Source organism: Salvelinus alpinus, chromosome 2 (genome assembly GCF_045679555.1).
Source record: "Salvelinus alpinus chromosome 2, SLU_Salpinus.1, whole genome shotgun sequence".
Classification (NCBI taxonomy): Eukaryota; Metazoa; Chordata; class Actinopteri; order Salmoniformes; family Salmonidae; genus Salvelinus; species Salvelinus alpinus.
The window spans coordinates 5353764-5370045 of NC_092087.1; positions in this window are offsets into that span (position 1 = coordinate 5353764).

The window sequence follows — 16282 nt, forward strand, 5'->3', positions numbered from 1 at the left end:
TTCAAAGCACTTCATGTGAGTGCTACGGGTCGGTAGTAATTTAGGCAGGTGACCTTATTGTTTTTGGGCACAGGGACTATGGTGGTCTGCTTGAAACATGTTGGTATTACAGACTCAGTCAGGGATAGATTGAACATGTCAGTGAAGAAAGACAATTGCGAGTTGGTCAGCGCATGCTCGGAGTACACATCCTGGTAATCCATCTGGCCCTGCAGCCTTGTGGATGTTGACCTGTTTAGAGGCCTTACTCATATCGGCTACGGAGAGCGTGATCACACAGTCATTCGGAACAGCTGATGCTCTCATGCATATTTCAGTGTTACTTGCCTCGAAGCAAGCATAGGAGTAATTTAGCTCATCTGGTAGGCTTGTCTCACTGGGCAGCTCGTGGCTGTGCTTCCCTTTGTATTCTGTAATAGTTTACAAGCCCTGCCACATCCGACGAGCATTGGAGCCGGGGTAGTACGATTCAGTCTTAGTCCTGTATTGACGTTTTGCCTGCTTGATGGTTCATTGGAGGGCATAGCGGGATTTCTTATAAACTTACATGTTCTGCTCCTTGAAAGCGGCAGTGCTACCCTTTAGCTCAGTGCGGATATTGCCTGTAATCCATGGCTTCTGGTTGGGGTATGGACGTACGGTCAGTGTGGGGACGACGTCATCGATGCACTTATTGATGATGCCAGTGACTGATGTGGTGTACTCCTCAATGCCATCAGAGGAATCACGGAACATATTCCAGTCTGTGCTAGCAAAGCAGTCCTGTAGCTTAGCATCTGCTTTATCTGACCACTTTCTTATTGACCGAGTCACTGGTGCTTCCTGCTTTAGTTTCTGCTTGTAAGCAGGAATCAGGATAGCATTATGGTCAGATTTACCAAATGGAGGCCGAGGGAGAGCTTTGTATGTGTCTCTGTGTGTGGAGTAAAGGTGGTCTAGAGTTTTTTTTCCCTCTGCTTGCACATTTAACATGTCGAATCTATGTTGTAAATTCACTGCTTGACTGAGGGACCTTACAAATCAAATCAAATCAAATGTATTTGTCACATACACATGGTTAGCAGATGTTAATGCGAGTGTAGCGAAATGCTTGTGCTTCTAGTTCCAACCATGCAGTAATATCTAACAAGTAATATAACCTAACAATTTCTCAACAACTACCTTATACACACAAGTGTAAAGGAATGAATACGAATATGAACATAAAAATATATGAATGAGTGATGCCCGAACGGCATAGGCAAGATGCAGTAGATGGTATAGAGTACAGAAGAAATAACACATTAAAAAAACAAATTACTGCATAGTTTCCTAGGAACGCGAAGCGAGGCGGCCATCTCTGTCAGCGACGGAAATAGTGTAAGATTTGTATGTACTGTACGTAGATGAGGTAGTCATTCAAAAATCATGTTAAATACTATTATTGCACAAAGAGTGAGTCCACGTGTTAAGCACTTGTTTTTACTCCTGAACTCATTACTTTCATAACAAATGGGTAGAATACTTATTGACTCAAGACTTCTCAGCTTTGCATTTTTAATAAATAAATGTAAATTATTTTCTTCGAAAAAAAGAATTCCACTTTGACATAAAGGGATATTGCGTGTAGGCCATTAACAACACATCTCAATTGAATCCATTTTAAATGCAGGCTATTAAACACAAGAAAATGTGGAAAAATGTCAAGGGATGTGAATACGTTGTGAAGACAGTGTAGATAGAGGTAAACTGACTATGTGTAGCTGTAAACCTGCCACCATCCCTACGGTGAAGCATGTTGCTGGACTAGGTTAGTCAATACGGACTACCTGTTGCTATAGAATAACTGACTACCTGTTGCTATAGAAACACTGACTACCTGTTGCTATAGAAACACCAACTACATGCTGCTATAGAAATACGGACTACCCGTTGCTATAGAAACACTGACTACATGTTGCTATAGAAACACTGACTACATGTTGCTATAGAAACACTGACTACCTGTTGCTATAGAAACACTGACTACCTGTAGCTAGTTAACTTCACATCTGCTACAGTATCTGGCACTTCATTTATCAACTGATTGTACCGATTGGCAAAAGAGTGCAAACAACAGGTTTCTCAGGTAGACATTGACTTTTTCCCCCAAAAAATATGGCACAGCCTTATCCTAAAATGGATTAAATAGATGTTTTCCTTATCAGTCTACAAACAATACGGTAGAGTGGCCAGACGGAAGCCACTCCTCAGTAAAAGGCACAAGACAGCCCACTTCGAGTTTGCCAAAAGGCACCTAAACAAGATTCTCTGCTCTGATGAAACCAATTTTGAACACTTTGGCCTGAATGACTCCAGCCACCCTAGTCATAGACTGTTCTCTCTGCTACTGCATGGCAGGCTGTACCGGAGGCTTCAAAACAGCCTCTAAACAGCCTCTAACCACAAGCCAAATGACTCCTGAACAGCTAATCAAATGGCTACCAAGACTATTTGCACCCCCCCCCCCCCACGCTGCTGCTACTCTCTGTTATTATCTATGCACATTAATAACCCTACCTGTATGTACATAATTACCTCAATTACCTTGACACCGGTGCCCCCGCACATTGACACATTGACTCTGAACCGGTACCCCCTGTATATAGCCCCGCAATTTACTGCTGCTCTTTATTTTTTATTTTTTATTATCCCTTACTTTTTTGGGGGTATTTTCTTAATACTGCATTGTTGGTTAAGGGCTTGTAAGTAAGCATTTCACTGATTTGAATGCCAACCGCCACATCTGGAGGAAAACTGGCACCATCTTACGGTGAAGCATGGTGGTGGCAGCATCATGCTGTGGGGATGTTTTTCAGCGGAAGGGACTGGGAGACTGGTCAGGATTGAGGGAAAGATAAACAGAGCAAAGTACAGAGAGATCCTTGATGAAAACCTGCTCCAGCGTGCTCAGCACCTCAGACTGGTGCAAAGGTTCACCTTCCAACAGGACAACGACCCTAAGGACACAGCCAAGACAACGCAGCAGTGGCTTCGGGACAAGTCTCTAAATGCCCTTGATTGGTCCAGCTAGACCCCAGACTTGAACCTGATCGAACATCTCTGGAGAGACCAAAAAATAGGTTTTTAGTTCAATGATGAGAGCATTTAACAGTCGGTTTTATGTTACGTGATGAGAACATTTAACTGTCGGTTTTATGTTCCGTGATGAGAGCATCTAACAGTCGGTTTTTAGTTCCGTGATGAGAGCATTTAACAGTCAGTTTTATGTTCCTTGATGAGAGCATTTAACAGTCGGTTTTTAGTGCCGTGATGAGAGCATTTAACAGTCGGTTTTTAGTTCCGTGATGAGCGCATCTAACAGTCGGTTTTTAGTTCCGTGACGAGAGCATTTAACAGTCGGTTTTTAGTTCCGTGATGAGCGCATCTAACAGTCAGTTTTTAGTTCCGTGACGAGAGCATTTAACAGTCGGTTTTTAGTTCCGTGATGAGATCATTTAACAGTCGGTTTTTAGTTCCGTGATGAGAGCATTTAACAGACGGTTTAAGTTTCGTGATGAGAGCATTTAACAGTCGGTTTAAGTTTCGTGATGAGAGCATTTAACAGTCGGTTTTTAGTTCCGTGATGAGAGCATTTAACAGTCGGTTTTTAGTTCCGTGATGAGAGCATTTAACAGTCGGTTTTTAGTTCCGTGATGAGATCATTTAACAGTCGGTTTTTAGTTCCGTGATGAGATCATTTAACAGTCGGTTTTTAGTTCCGTGATGAGAGCGTTTAACAGTCGGTTTTTAGTTCCGTGATGAGAGCATTTAACAGTCGGCTTTTAGTTCCGTGATGAGATCATTTAACAGTCGGTTTTTAGTTCCGTGATGAGAGCATTTAACAGTCGGTTTTTAGTTCCGTGATGAGAGCATTTAACAGTCGGTTTTTAGTTCCGTGATGAGAGCATTAACAGTCGGTTTTTAATTCCGTGATGAGAGCATTTAACAGTCGGTTTTTAGTTCCGTGATGAGATCATTTAACAGTCGGTTTTTAGTTCCGTGATGAGAGCATTTAACAGTCGGTTTTTAGTTCCGTGATGAGAGCATTTAACAGTCGGTTTTTAGTTCCGTGATGAGATCATTTAACAGTCGGTTTTTAGTTCCGTGATGAGAGCATTTAACAGTCGGTTTTTAGTTCCGTGATGAGAGCATTTAACAGTCGGTTTTTAGTTCCGTGATGAGAGCATTTAACAGTCGGCTTTTAGTTCCGTGACGAGAGCATTTAACAGTCGGTTTTTAGTTCCACCATAGCATGTCATCATCTCCAACAGAGCCTGGCTAAGTACCAAATGGCATCCTATTCCTTATATATTGCTCTACCATATAGGCCCTGGTGAAAAGTAGTGCACTAGATAGGGAAAAGGCTGGCATTTGGGACGGACCGGGTAAGTTTCCCTGAGACTTCTTAGACCATTACATTTTCATGGGCTTTTTGAAGCGGTTTAAATAATGCAGTATGTTGTTCCTTTGGCACTTTCTTTTAAACAGTGATACAGGCCTGAAAAAATTTGTACTAGGAGTTGTAGCCCTAACTATAAATACAAGGAGGAGAGGCGTAATTTAGCCTGTACCCAGATCAGTGTGTGCTGTGTTGCCAAACCCTCTGTTTCTTGTCATGACAAACATGATGACCATTTGAGTTGGAAAGACATCACAGACAGATCTGGGACCAGGCCTTAGGAATAAGTTACTGACCATTGAGTTGTTTCAAGTTTCCTTGTCACGTGCACAAGTACAGTGAAATGCATTTCTTGCAAACTCTTTTCCAACAATGTAGTAATCAAAATCACTGATACTATAGAATAAAGTAAAGTTGATTTAAATCACATGAGAAATAGAAATAAGAAGAACATGAGAAAGTAAGTAAGTTATATACAGGGTCAGTTCCAGGGTCAGTAGCTATGTACAGGGTCAGTTCCAGAGTCAGTAGCTATATACAGGGTCAGTTCCAGGGTCAGTAGTTATATACAGGGTCAGTTCCAGTGTCAGTAGCTATATACAGGGTCAGTTCCAGGGTCAGTAGTTATATACAGGGTCAGTTCCAGGGTCAGTAGTTATATACAGGGTCAGTAGCTATATACAGGGACAGTTCCAGGGTCAGTAGCTATATACAGGGTCAGTTCCAGGGTCAGTAACTATATACAGGGACAGTTCTAGGGTCAGTAGCTATATACAGGGTCAGTTCCAGGGTCAGTAACTATATACAGGGTCAGTTCCATGGTCAGTAGTTATATACAGGGTCAGTAGCTATATACAGGGTCAGTTCCAGGGTCAGTAGCTACATACACGGTAAGTTCCAGGGTCAGTAGCTATATACAGGGTCAGTTCCAGGGTCAGTAGCTATATACAGGGTCAGTTCCAGGGTCAGTAGCTATATACAGGGACAGTTCCAGGGTCAGTAGCTATATACAGGGTCAGTTCCAGGGTCAGTAGCTATATACAGGGTCAGTTCCAGGGTCATTAGCTATATACAGGGACAGTTCCAGGGTCAGTAGCTATATACAAGGTCAGTTCCAGGGTCAGTAGCTATATACAGGGTCAGTTCCAGGGTCAGTAGCTATATACAGGGTCAGTTCCATGGTCAGTAGTTATATACAGGGTCAGTTCCAGGGTCAGTAGCTATATACAGGGACAGTTCCAGGGTCAGTAGCTATATACAGGGTCAGTTCCAGGGTCAGTAGCTATATACAGGGTCAGTTCCAGGGTCAGTAGCTATATACAGGGTCAGTACCATATTAACAATGTGCAGGGACACTGGAGTGATGGAAGGTAGATATGTATAGGGGTAAGGTGACTATATACAGGGTCAGTACCATATGAACAATGTACAGGGATACTGGAGTGATGGAAGGTAGATATGTATAGGGGTAAGGTGACTATATACAGGGTCAGTACCATATTAACAATGTGCAGGGATACTGGAGTGAGCATATATTGTATGTGAGTGTACGTGTGTGTGTGTGTGTGTGTGTGTGTGTGTGTGTGTGTGTGTGTGTGTGTGTGTGTGTGTGTGTGTGTTTTAGAGTGTTCATAGAGTGAGTATGTGAATGTGTGTCAGTTCTAAAATCAAAAAGAAGGGTCAATGCAGATAGCCATATAGCCATGTAGCCACGTAGCCACGTATTCATGTAGCCACGTAGCCATGTAGCCACGTAGCCATGTAGCCACGTAGCCATGTACTCATGTAGCCATGTAGCCACGTAGCCATGTAGCCATGTAGCCACGTAGCCATGTAGCCACGTAGCCACGTATTCATGTAGCCACGTAGCCAGGTAGCCACATATTCATGTAGCCACGTAGCTACGTATTCATGTAGCCACGTAGCCACGTATTCATGTAGCCACGTAGCCACGTAGCCATGTACTCATGTAGCCATGTAGCCATGTACTCATGTAGCCATGTACTCATGTAGCCATGTAGCCATGTACTCATGTAGCCATGTAGCCACGTAGCCATGTAGCCACGTAGCCATGTACTCATGTAGCCATGTAGCCATGTAGCCATGTAGCCATGTATTCATGTAGCCATGTAGCCACATAGCCATGTAGCCATGTAGCCATGTAGCCACGTAGCCAGGTAGCCACGTATTCATGTAGCCACGTAGACATGTATTCATGTAGCCATGTAGCCACGGAGCCACTTAGCCATGTAGCCATGTAGCCATGTAGTTGGCTATTTATCAGTCTTATGTTTTGGAGAAAGAAACTGTTCAGTAGCCTGCTGGTGTCAGACTTGTTGCTCTGGTACTGTTTGGCGAGTCTTTAAAACAGTTCCGGCCCTTCCTTTCACAGCGCTTGGTATAGAGGTCCTGCATTGCAGTGAGCTCGGCCCCAATGATGTACTGGGCTGTCTTCACCGCCCTCTATAGCACCATGCGATCGAAGGCGGCGCAGTTGCCATGCCAAGTAGTGATGCAGCCAGTCAAGATGCTCTCAATGGTGCAGCTGTAGAACCTTTTGAGGATTTGAGGGCCCGTGCCGAAATATTTTCAAGATGTGCGTAACTCCGTGGATAGACTGAGGTGCTGTATATGCTCCGACTTTGCAACCTGAAGATCACTGACGCGCGTTTTTCTGAACGCGGCAATACTACCATCCATGAATCTACAGGTAGCTAAAGCTAACCAACTATGTTCAACGTTAACTAGCTAGCTAACATTAGGCTTTAGCTAGCAATGCTAATGGATTTCTGATTCAAATAATATTACCGCACAGATCATACACGTAACGTTAGCTAGCCAGCCAGCAAGTTAACGTTAGCTAGCTAGTTAACAGTACACTTTAACTTAACTTTAACAAGTTAACGTCCAATGAAAATGACTTTCTAGGGAGTTTTTCCTAGCCACCGTGCTTCTACACCTGCATTACTAGCTGTTTGGGGTTTTAGGCTGGGTGTCTGTACAGCACTTCGAGATATTAGCTGATGTACGAAGGGCTATATAAAATAAAATTGATTGATTGATTGATTGACTTTCTGACTAAATTAGAAACGTGTAATATCTGAACATGTAGCTAGACCCGAATACATGGATGAACGCTTCTCCCTCTCTGTCATGGTTGCCGTGGTTGCCATTAGTTTGAAGATGTAATTGAAAGACAGGTGTTTTATACAACAGCCTTCTGTGTTCTCTTCTGGACTCCCCGCATTTGGTTATCGTCTCTCTGCTTCCACCGGGCATTCCACTGATTTCAAAACTCGGCGTAACTTCTTCGCTGCAATGACACTGTTGATCGCCGTTTCTCTCCTATGGAAAATAACATTAACTCCATACATTTCTTAGATGTACTGTACTAAACTGTACTGTTTTAGAGAAAATCTACAGACAAAAATATTATATTGACAGCTGATAGTTATCGCCCCATCTCCAACCTAAAAAGAGGTTTACCAGTAAGCCAACTTCCTAGACTGCGTCGCGTCTGTGACACAGATGAAGAATATGAAAGACAATCAAATTCTTTTATTGAGCATTTCCGCTCCAAAACAAGTTAAAAGCCTGAACAGAAGACAGTTAATTAACAAATATCCCAACAAAAACACAACAAACGATTTTCTATAAACTTTATACATACTATAAATGATAGCCGTAATGGCATCACGTCTATTGTCAATAAACATCAGAATATATTATACTGAGAATCATCTTTAAATTCTACATTCCAGAATCCACCTTTATTCACATTATTCACCTATAAACGATTAAGAAATGCATCACACATATTGATTAAATCAGATGTGATCAGGAAGAGAAAAGAGGCCTTCATAAAGGATGTTTCCCCTGTAGATCCTGTACCTCTAGTAGCACCATCAGGATGTTTCCCTGTAGATCCTGTACCTCTAGTAGCACCATCAGGATGTTTCCCCTGTAGATCCTGTACCTCTAGTAGCACCATCAGGATGTTTCCCCTGTAGATCCTGTACCTCTAGTAGCACCATCAGGATGTTTCCCCTGTAGATCCTGTACCTCTAGTAGCACCATCAGGATGTTTCCCCTGTAGATCCTGTACCTCTAGTAGCACCATCAGGATGTTTCCCCTGTAGATCCTGTACCTCTAGTAGCACCATCAGGATGTTTCCCCTGTAGATCCTGTACCTCTAGTAGCACCATCAGGATGTTTCCCCTGTAGATCCTGTACCTCTAGTAGCACCATCAGGATGTTTCCCCTGTAGATCCTGTACCTCTAGTAGCACCATCAGGATGTTTCCCCTGTAGATCCTGCACCTCTAGTAGCACCATCAGGATGTTTCCCCTGTAGATCCTGTACCTCTAGTAGCACCATCAGGATGTTTCCCCTGTAGATCCTGTACCTCTAGTAGCACCATCAGGATGTTTCCCCTGTAGATCCTGTACCTCTAGTAGCACCATCAGGATGTTTCCCCTGTAGATCCTGTACCTCTAGTAGCACCATCAGGATGTTTCCCCTGTAGATCCTGTACCTCTAGTAGCACCATCAGGATGTTTCCCCTGTAGATCCTGTACCTCTAGTAGCACCATCAGGATGTTTCCCCTGTAGATCCTGTACCTCTAGTAGCACCATCAGGATGGTTCCCCTGTAGATCCTGTACCTCTAGTAGCACCATCAGGATGGTTCCCCTGTAGATCCTGTACCTCTAGTAGCACCATCAGGATGTTTCCCCTGTAGATCCTGTACCTCTAGTAGCACCATCAGGATGTTTCCCCTGTAGATCCTGTACCTCTAGTAGCACCATCAGGATGTTTCCCCTGTAGATCCTGTACCTCTAGTAGCACCATCAGGATGTTTCCCCTGTAGATCCTGTACCTCTAGTAGCACCATCAGGATGTTCCCCTGTAGATCCTGTACCTCTAGTAGCACCATCAGGATGTTTCCCCTGTAGATCCTGTACCTCTAGTAGCACCATAAGGATGTTTCCCCTGTAGATGCTGTACCTCTAGTAGCACCATCAGGATGTTTCCCCTGTAGATCCTGTACCTCTAGTAGCACCATCAGGATGTTTCCCCTGTAGATCCTGTACCTCTAGTAGCACCATCAGGATGTTTCCCCTGTAGATCCTGTACCTCTAGTAGCACCATCAGGATGTTTCCCCTGTAGATCCTGTACCTCTAGTAGCACCATCAGGATGTTTCCCCTGTAGATCCTGTACCTCTAGTAGCACCATGAGGATGTTTCCCCTGTAGATCCTGTACCTCTAGTAGCACCATCAGGATGTTTCCCCTGTAGATCCTGTACCTCTAGTAGCACCATCAGGATGTTTCCCCTGTAGATCCTGTACCTCTAGTAGCACCATCAGGATGTTTCCCCTGTAGATCCTGTACCTCTAGTAGCACCATCAGGATGGTTCCCCTGTAGATCCTGTACCTCTAGTAGCACCATCAGGATATTTCCCCTGTAGATCCTGTACCTCTAGTAGCACCATCAGGATGTTTCCCTGTAGATCCTGTACCTCTAGTAGCACCATCAGGATGTTTCCCCTGTAGATCCTGTACCTCTAGTAGCACCATCAGGATGTTTCCCCTGTAGATCCTGTACCTCTAGTAGCACCATCAGGATGTTTCCCTGTAGATCCTGTACCTCTAGTAGCACCATCAGGATGTTTCCCCTGTAGATCCTGTACCTCTAGTAGCACCATCAGGATGTTTCCCCTGTAGATCCTGTACCTCTAGTAGCACCATCAGGATGTTTCCCCTGTAGATCCTGTACCTCTAGTAGCACCATCAGGATGTTTCCCCTGTAGATCCTGTACCTCTAGTAGCACCATCAGGATGTTTCCCCTGTAGATCCTGTACCTCTAGTAGCACCATCAGGATGTTTCCCTGTAGATCCTGTACCTCTAGTAGCACCATCAGGATGTTTCCCCTGTAGATCCTGTACCTCTAGTAGCACCATCAGGATGTTTCCCCTGTAGATCCTGTACCTCTAGTAGCACCATGAGGATGTTTCCCCTGTAGATCCTGTACCTCTAGTAGCACCATCAGGATGTTCCCCCTGTAGATCCTGTACCTCTAGTAGCACCATCAGGATGTTTCCCCTGTAGATCCTGTACCTCTAGTAGCACCATAAGGATGTTTCCCCTGTAGATCCTGTACCTCTAGTAGCACCATCAGGATGTTTCCCCTGTAGATCCTGTACCTCTAGTAGCACCATCAGGATGTTTCCCTGTAGATCCTGTACCTCTAGTAGCACCATGAGGATGTTCCCCTGTAGATCCTGTACCTCTAGTAGCACCATCAGGATGTTTCCCTGTAGATCCTGTACCTCTAGTAGCACCATCAGGATGTTTCCCCTGTAGATCCTGTACCTCTAGTAGCACCATCAGGATGTTTCCCCTGTAGATCCTGTACCTCTAGTAGCACCATCAGGATGTTTCCCCTGTAGATCCTGTACCTCTAGTAGCACCATCAGGATGTTTCCCCTGTAGATCCTGTACCTCTAGTAGCACCATCAGGATGTTTCCCCTGTAGATCCTGTACCTCTAGTAGCACCATCAGGATGTTTCCCCTGTAGATCCTGTACCTCTAGTAGCACCATCAGGATGTTTCCCCTGTAGATCCTGTACCTCTAGTAGCACCATCAGGATGGTTCCCCTGTAGATCCTGTACCTCTAGTAGCACCATCAGGATGGTTCCCCTGTAGATCCTGTACCTCTAGTAGCACCATCAGGATGTTTCCCCTGTAGATCCTGTACCTCTAGTAGCACCATCAGGATGTTTCCCCTGTAGATCCTGTACCTCTAGTAGCACCATCAGGATGTTTCCCCTGTAGATCCTGTACCTCTAGTAGCACCATCAGGATGTTTCCCCTGTAGATCCTGTACCTCTAGTAGCACCATCAGGATGTTCCCCTGTAGATCCTGTACCTCTAGTAGCACCATCAGGATGTTTCCCCTGTAGATCCTGTACCTCTAGTAGCACCATAAGGATGTTTCCCCTGTAGATCCTGTACCTCTAGTAGCACCATCAGGATGTTTCCCCTGTAGATCCTGTACCTCTAGTAGCACCATCAGGATGTTTCCCCTGTAGATCCTGTACCTCTAGTAGCACCATCAGGATGTTTCCCCTGTAGATCCTGTACCTCTAGTAGCACCATCAGGATGTTTCCCCTGTAGATGCTGTACCTCTAGTAGCACCATCAGGATGTTTCCCCTGTAGATCCTGTACCTCTAGTAGCACCATGAGGATGTTTCCCCTGTAGATCCTGTACCTCTAGTAGCACCATCAGGATGTTTCCCCTGTAGATCCTGTACCTCTAGTAGCACCATCAGGATGTTTCCCCTGTAGATCCTGTACCTCTAGTAGCACCATCAGGATGTTTCCCCTGTAGATCCTGTACCTCTAGTAGCACCATCAGGATGGTTCCCCTGTAGATCCTGTACCTCTAGTAGCACCATCAGGATATTTCCCCTGTAGATCCTGTACCTCTAGTAGCACCATCAGGATGTTTCCCTGTAGATCCTGTACCTCTAGTAGCACCATCAGGATGTTTCCCCTGTAGATCCTGTACCTCTAGTAGCACCATCAGGATGTTTCCCCTGTAGATCCTGTACCTCTAGTAGCACCATCAGGATGTTTCCCTGTAGATCCTGTACCTCTAGTAGCACCATCAGGATGTTTCCCCTGTAGATCCTGTACCTCTAGTAGCACCATCAGGATGTTTCCCCTGTAGATCCTGTACCTCTAGTAGCACCATCAGGATGTTTCCCCTGTAGATCCTGTACCTCTAGTAGCACCATCAGGATGTTTCCCCTGTAGATCCTGTACCTCTAGTAGCACCATCAGGATGTTTCCCCTGTAGATCCTGTACCTCTAGTAGCACCATCAGGATGTTTCCCTGTAGATCCTGTACCTCTAGTAGCACCATCAGGATGTTTCCCCTGTAGATCCTGTACCTCTAGTAGCACCATCAGGATGTTTCCCCTGTAGATCCTGTACCTCTAGTAGCACCATGAGGATGTTTCCCCTGTAGATCCTGTACCTCTAGTAGCACCATCAGGATGTTCCCCCTGTAGATCCTGTACCTCTAGTAGCACCATCAGGATGTTTCCCCTGTAGATCCTGTACCTCTAGTAGCACCATAAGGATGTTTCCCCTGTAGATCCTGTACCTCTAGTAGCACCATCAGGATGTTTCCCCTGTAGATCCTGTACCTCTAGTAGCACCATCAGGATGTTTCCCTGTAGATCCTGTACCTCTAGTAGCACCATGAGGATGTTCCCCTGTAGATCCTGTACCTCTAGTAGCACCATCAGGATGTTTCCCTGTAGATCCTGTACCTCTAGTAGCACCATCAGGATGTTTCCCCTGTAGATCCTGTACCTCTAGTAGCACCATCAGGATGTTTCCCCTGTAGATCCTGTACCTCTAGTAGCACCATCAGGATGTTTCCCCTGTAGATCCTGTACCTCTAGTAGCACCATCAGGATGTTTCCCTGTAGATCCTGTACCTCTAGTAGCACCATCAGGATGTTTCCCCTGTAGATCCTGTACCTCTAGTAGCACCATCAGGATGTTTCCCCTGTAGATCCTGTACCTCTAGTAGCACCATCAGGATGTTTCCCCTGTAGATCCTGTACCTCTAGTAGCACCATCAGGATGTTTCCCCTGTAGATCCTGTACCTCTAGTAGCACCATCAGGATGTTTCCCCTGTAGATCCTGTACCTCTAGTAGCACCATCAGGATGTTTCCCCTGTAGATCCTGTACCTCTAGTAGCACCATCAGGATGTTTCCCCTGTAGATCCTGTACCTCTAGTAGCACCATCAGGATGTTTCCCCTGTAGATCCTGTACCTCTAGTAGCACCATCAGGATGGTTCCCCTGTAGATCCTGTACCTCTAGTAGCACCATCAGGATATTTCCCCTGTAGATCCTGTACCTCTAGTAGCACCATCAGGATGTTTCCCTGTAGATCCTGTACCTCTAGTAGCACCATCAGGATGTTTCCCCTGTAGATCCTGTACCTCTAGTAGCACCATCAGGATGTTTCCCCTGTAGATCCTGTACCTCTAGTAGCACCATAAAGACATGTTGTAACGTTTTATGCCCTCAGACTATGATACAAAGTACATGTACAACTTGTACTACTAAAGAAGTAGTTTATATGTTACAGTGTTCTTGTGATGAGATTTTTATTGGAAAAATTCCCTAGCCTTTAAAGTACACCTTGAAGAACATAAATCCACTATTACACATCAATATATCACTTTGCCAGTTGAGAGACACTTTATAGAACAAAATCATTCTATTTAATGAATTGTGTTGCGTCGGGATCACTCCCATACATTAGAAGTCTGTATTTCTTTGTGACTAATTTGTATGCAGGTAGACCAGAAAAGCCACATCCCTGATTGGCATGTGAATGGCAACCCTGATTAGAAGCACCTGCTGCTCATCAATTGTTCTCTACAAATGCTGTTTGGAATTAAAATACAATTGTACCTAGACACTGAAGAAGGCCGTAAAGCCAAAATGTCTCTGTACACTATCCCTGATGCAGTAAAAATAATAAAAATTAAAAAAAGAATAAAGAAGTAAGCTTTGAGTGCGAACCCATTCCACCTCTTAGTTGGTCTGAATTTGCGGGTTTTATGCCCCAGCCAAGCTTCTGGGAGGGTACCATGGTTCCCTTTTGATCGTTGTGTCTTCCCCATCACGGTCATCGGAAGACTCTACAACGTCTGGTTCAATGGAACTGTTTTTACCTAAATCAGGGATTTCCTCATTGTTTGATTAATTTTCAGAGTCGGAGAGATTCAGCATGGCATGATGGTCCTCTAGAAAGTAGTCCATCACAACTTTTTTTCCACTAATGTTGTCGATAGTGCTATTAACTTGAGGGCAGCAATGTTGAGAGCAGTACCAAATCTTTTTCACTTCTTTCGTGATATTTTTCAAAATAAAAGCTGAGGTAGAAAGGATTATACGCATACTGAGCAGCTCATTTTAGAGACAGAAGCATTCTACATGGCAGACCAATCAGATCTCATCTCTCGTCATGTCCAGCCCACCCATTATCTCAGCCAATCATGGCTAGCGGGAAGGTTCCTGTATTTTTCCGTGGCTAAACCAACTAGGATTTGTAATTTAACAATGTTATTTGTATTTACAGAGGGCCGACAAGTGTGTCATTAAGGTACATTAAATTCCATAAAGCATTTACGCTATTATTTTTAATATATATATATTTTTTTTTTCAAATGCCTCTCCTGTGAAGTAGTGAATTACGACATACGCCTAGCATCTTGAAACGGGTCACATAGTATTTGAAATATCAGAATTTCACTAGCCGGTGGCAAGTTGGACATTTTTTCTCCTGGCCCGGTCTGAAAAGTTATTGCCCCGAAATTGCTTAAATTCCATCCCTGATGGTATTCCAACAGTTTCAGCACATCAATGTGTTTTTCAACACCATTCCCTTACCCTTATCACCAGAGAGATTGTGGCACCCCCCCCCACCCAAAAAAAAGCATTTCTCACAAGAACCATGCTTTCAGAAACTACAATAGTGTTTTAGTGTCTGGAATCCAACAATCACGTTTCTGTGTGGAGCCAACTGATTAAGCTCCGTAAAGTCTACCAAGAGAACTGATGGTTTTCCTTGAGATATTCTCACGATTAATAATGGGATACATTTCATTTTATGCTGGAAAATGTCAGCCACCGATCCAGAAGGGTTCTTATGTTCTTAAGTTATGCGTTAAATTAGTGCCCCGGTTAAAAAAGTAGGATTTCCCCAAGCTCCTTTAACCTTTCTATTGAAAACCTGGTTTCCAATATACATTGTAATTGAACGCTCAACTGCTGCAGATACGAATTAATATTCCTTGATTAGATGCCAAGAGCAAGACATTATATCACGATTTGAAGAGTGAGGTAAAATTTGATTTTTAATACTGCTTGAAATCAGTTGTGTTGGCAACAAAGGTGACATAATTGAAAAGGTAAAAAATAGTGTGAGTTCTTCATTACCTGTTGGTGCAGAGTTACTTAAGCATACTGGACGATTATGCTAAAGTATGTCATTATGTGTGTAGAGTACTTATGATCCTTTGTAAACTAAGACAGGACCATCTTCTTGTACATTATGGACAGATTGCATGTTTCTAAGATTATCTTCTGGGTGTCTGGGTTTTTCTCTGTAGTCTATCTGATACTTGTTAAGGGGCATTATCAAACTACAGTGCATAACAAGCAGTAATACCGCCCGCAAAAAATAGTCAAAAATCATCTTTCCTTGTTTCAACTAGAAAATAACAACAAAGCATGGGGAATAAATATATATAGTTTTTAAATAATGGAATCAGTGACGTGTGTGTGTGTGTGTGTGTGTGCATAGTCGGAAATAGCTTGTATAAAGCTGTAACACTTTGTAGAACAAAATCATTCTATTAATGAATTGTGTTGCGTCAGGATCGCTCACATTCCCTATAATTCCGTATTTCCTTGTGACTCATTTGTAAACTGGTAGACCAGAGAAGCCACATCTCTGAAATATAGCAACCATGCATGCTTGCATAGTCGGCAATAGCTTGAATAAAGCTGCAACAGAATTAGGTAGCCTCCTACGCTCAACAAACACTGTATGGTACATCAGGTTTTCCCTGGTAGCCCAGGCTACACAAGCGTAATCATTATAGATTCCTAACATCGATTTTTATTACCCATTTCTCCTGATCAAAGAACCAGCCTCTGGGTTGAAAAGACAAATAGGCAGTAGACTTGATAATGCCCGTTCCAATGTTCTCTGTCTCTCTTTTTCTCTCTCTCACTCTTTCTCTCTCTCTGTCGC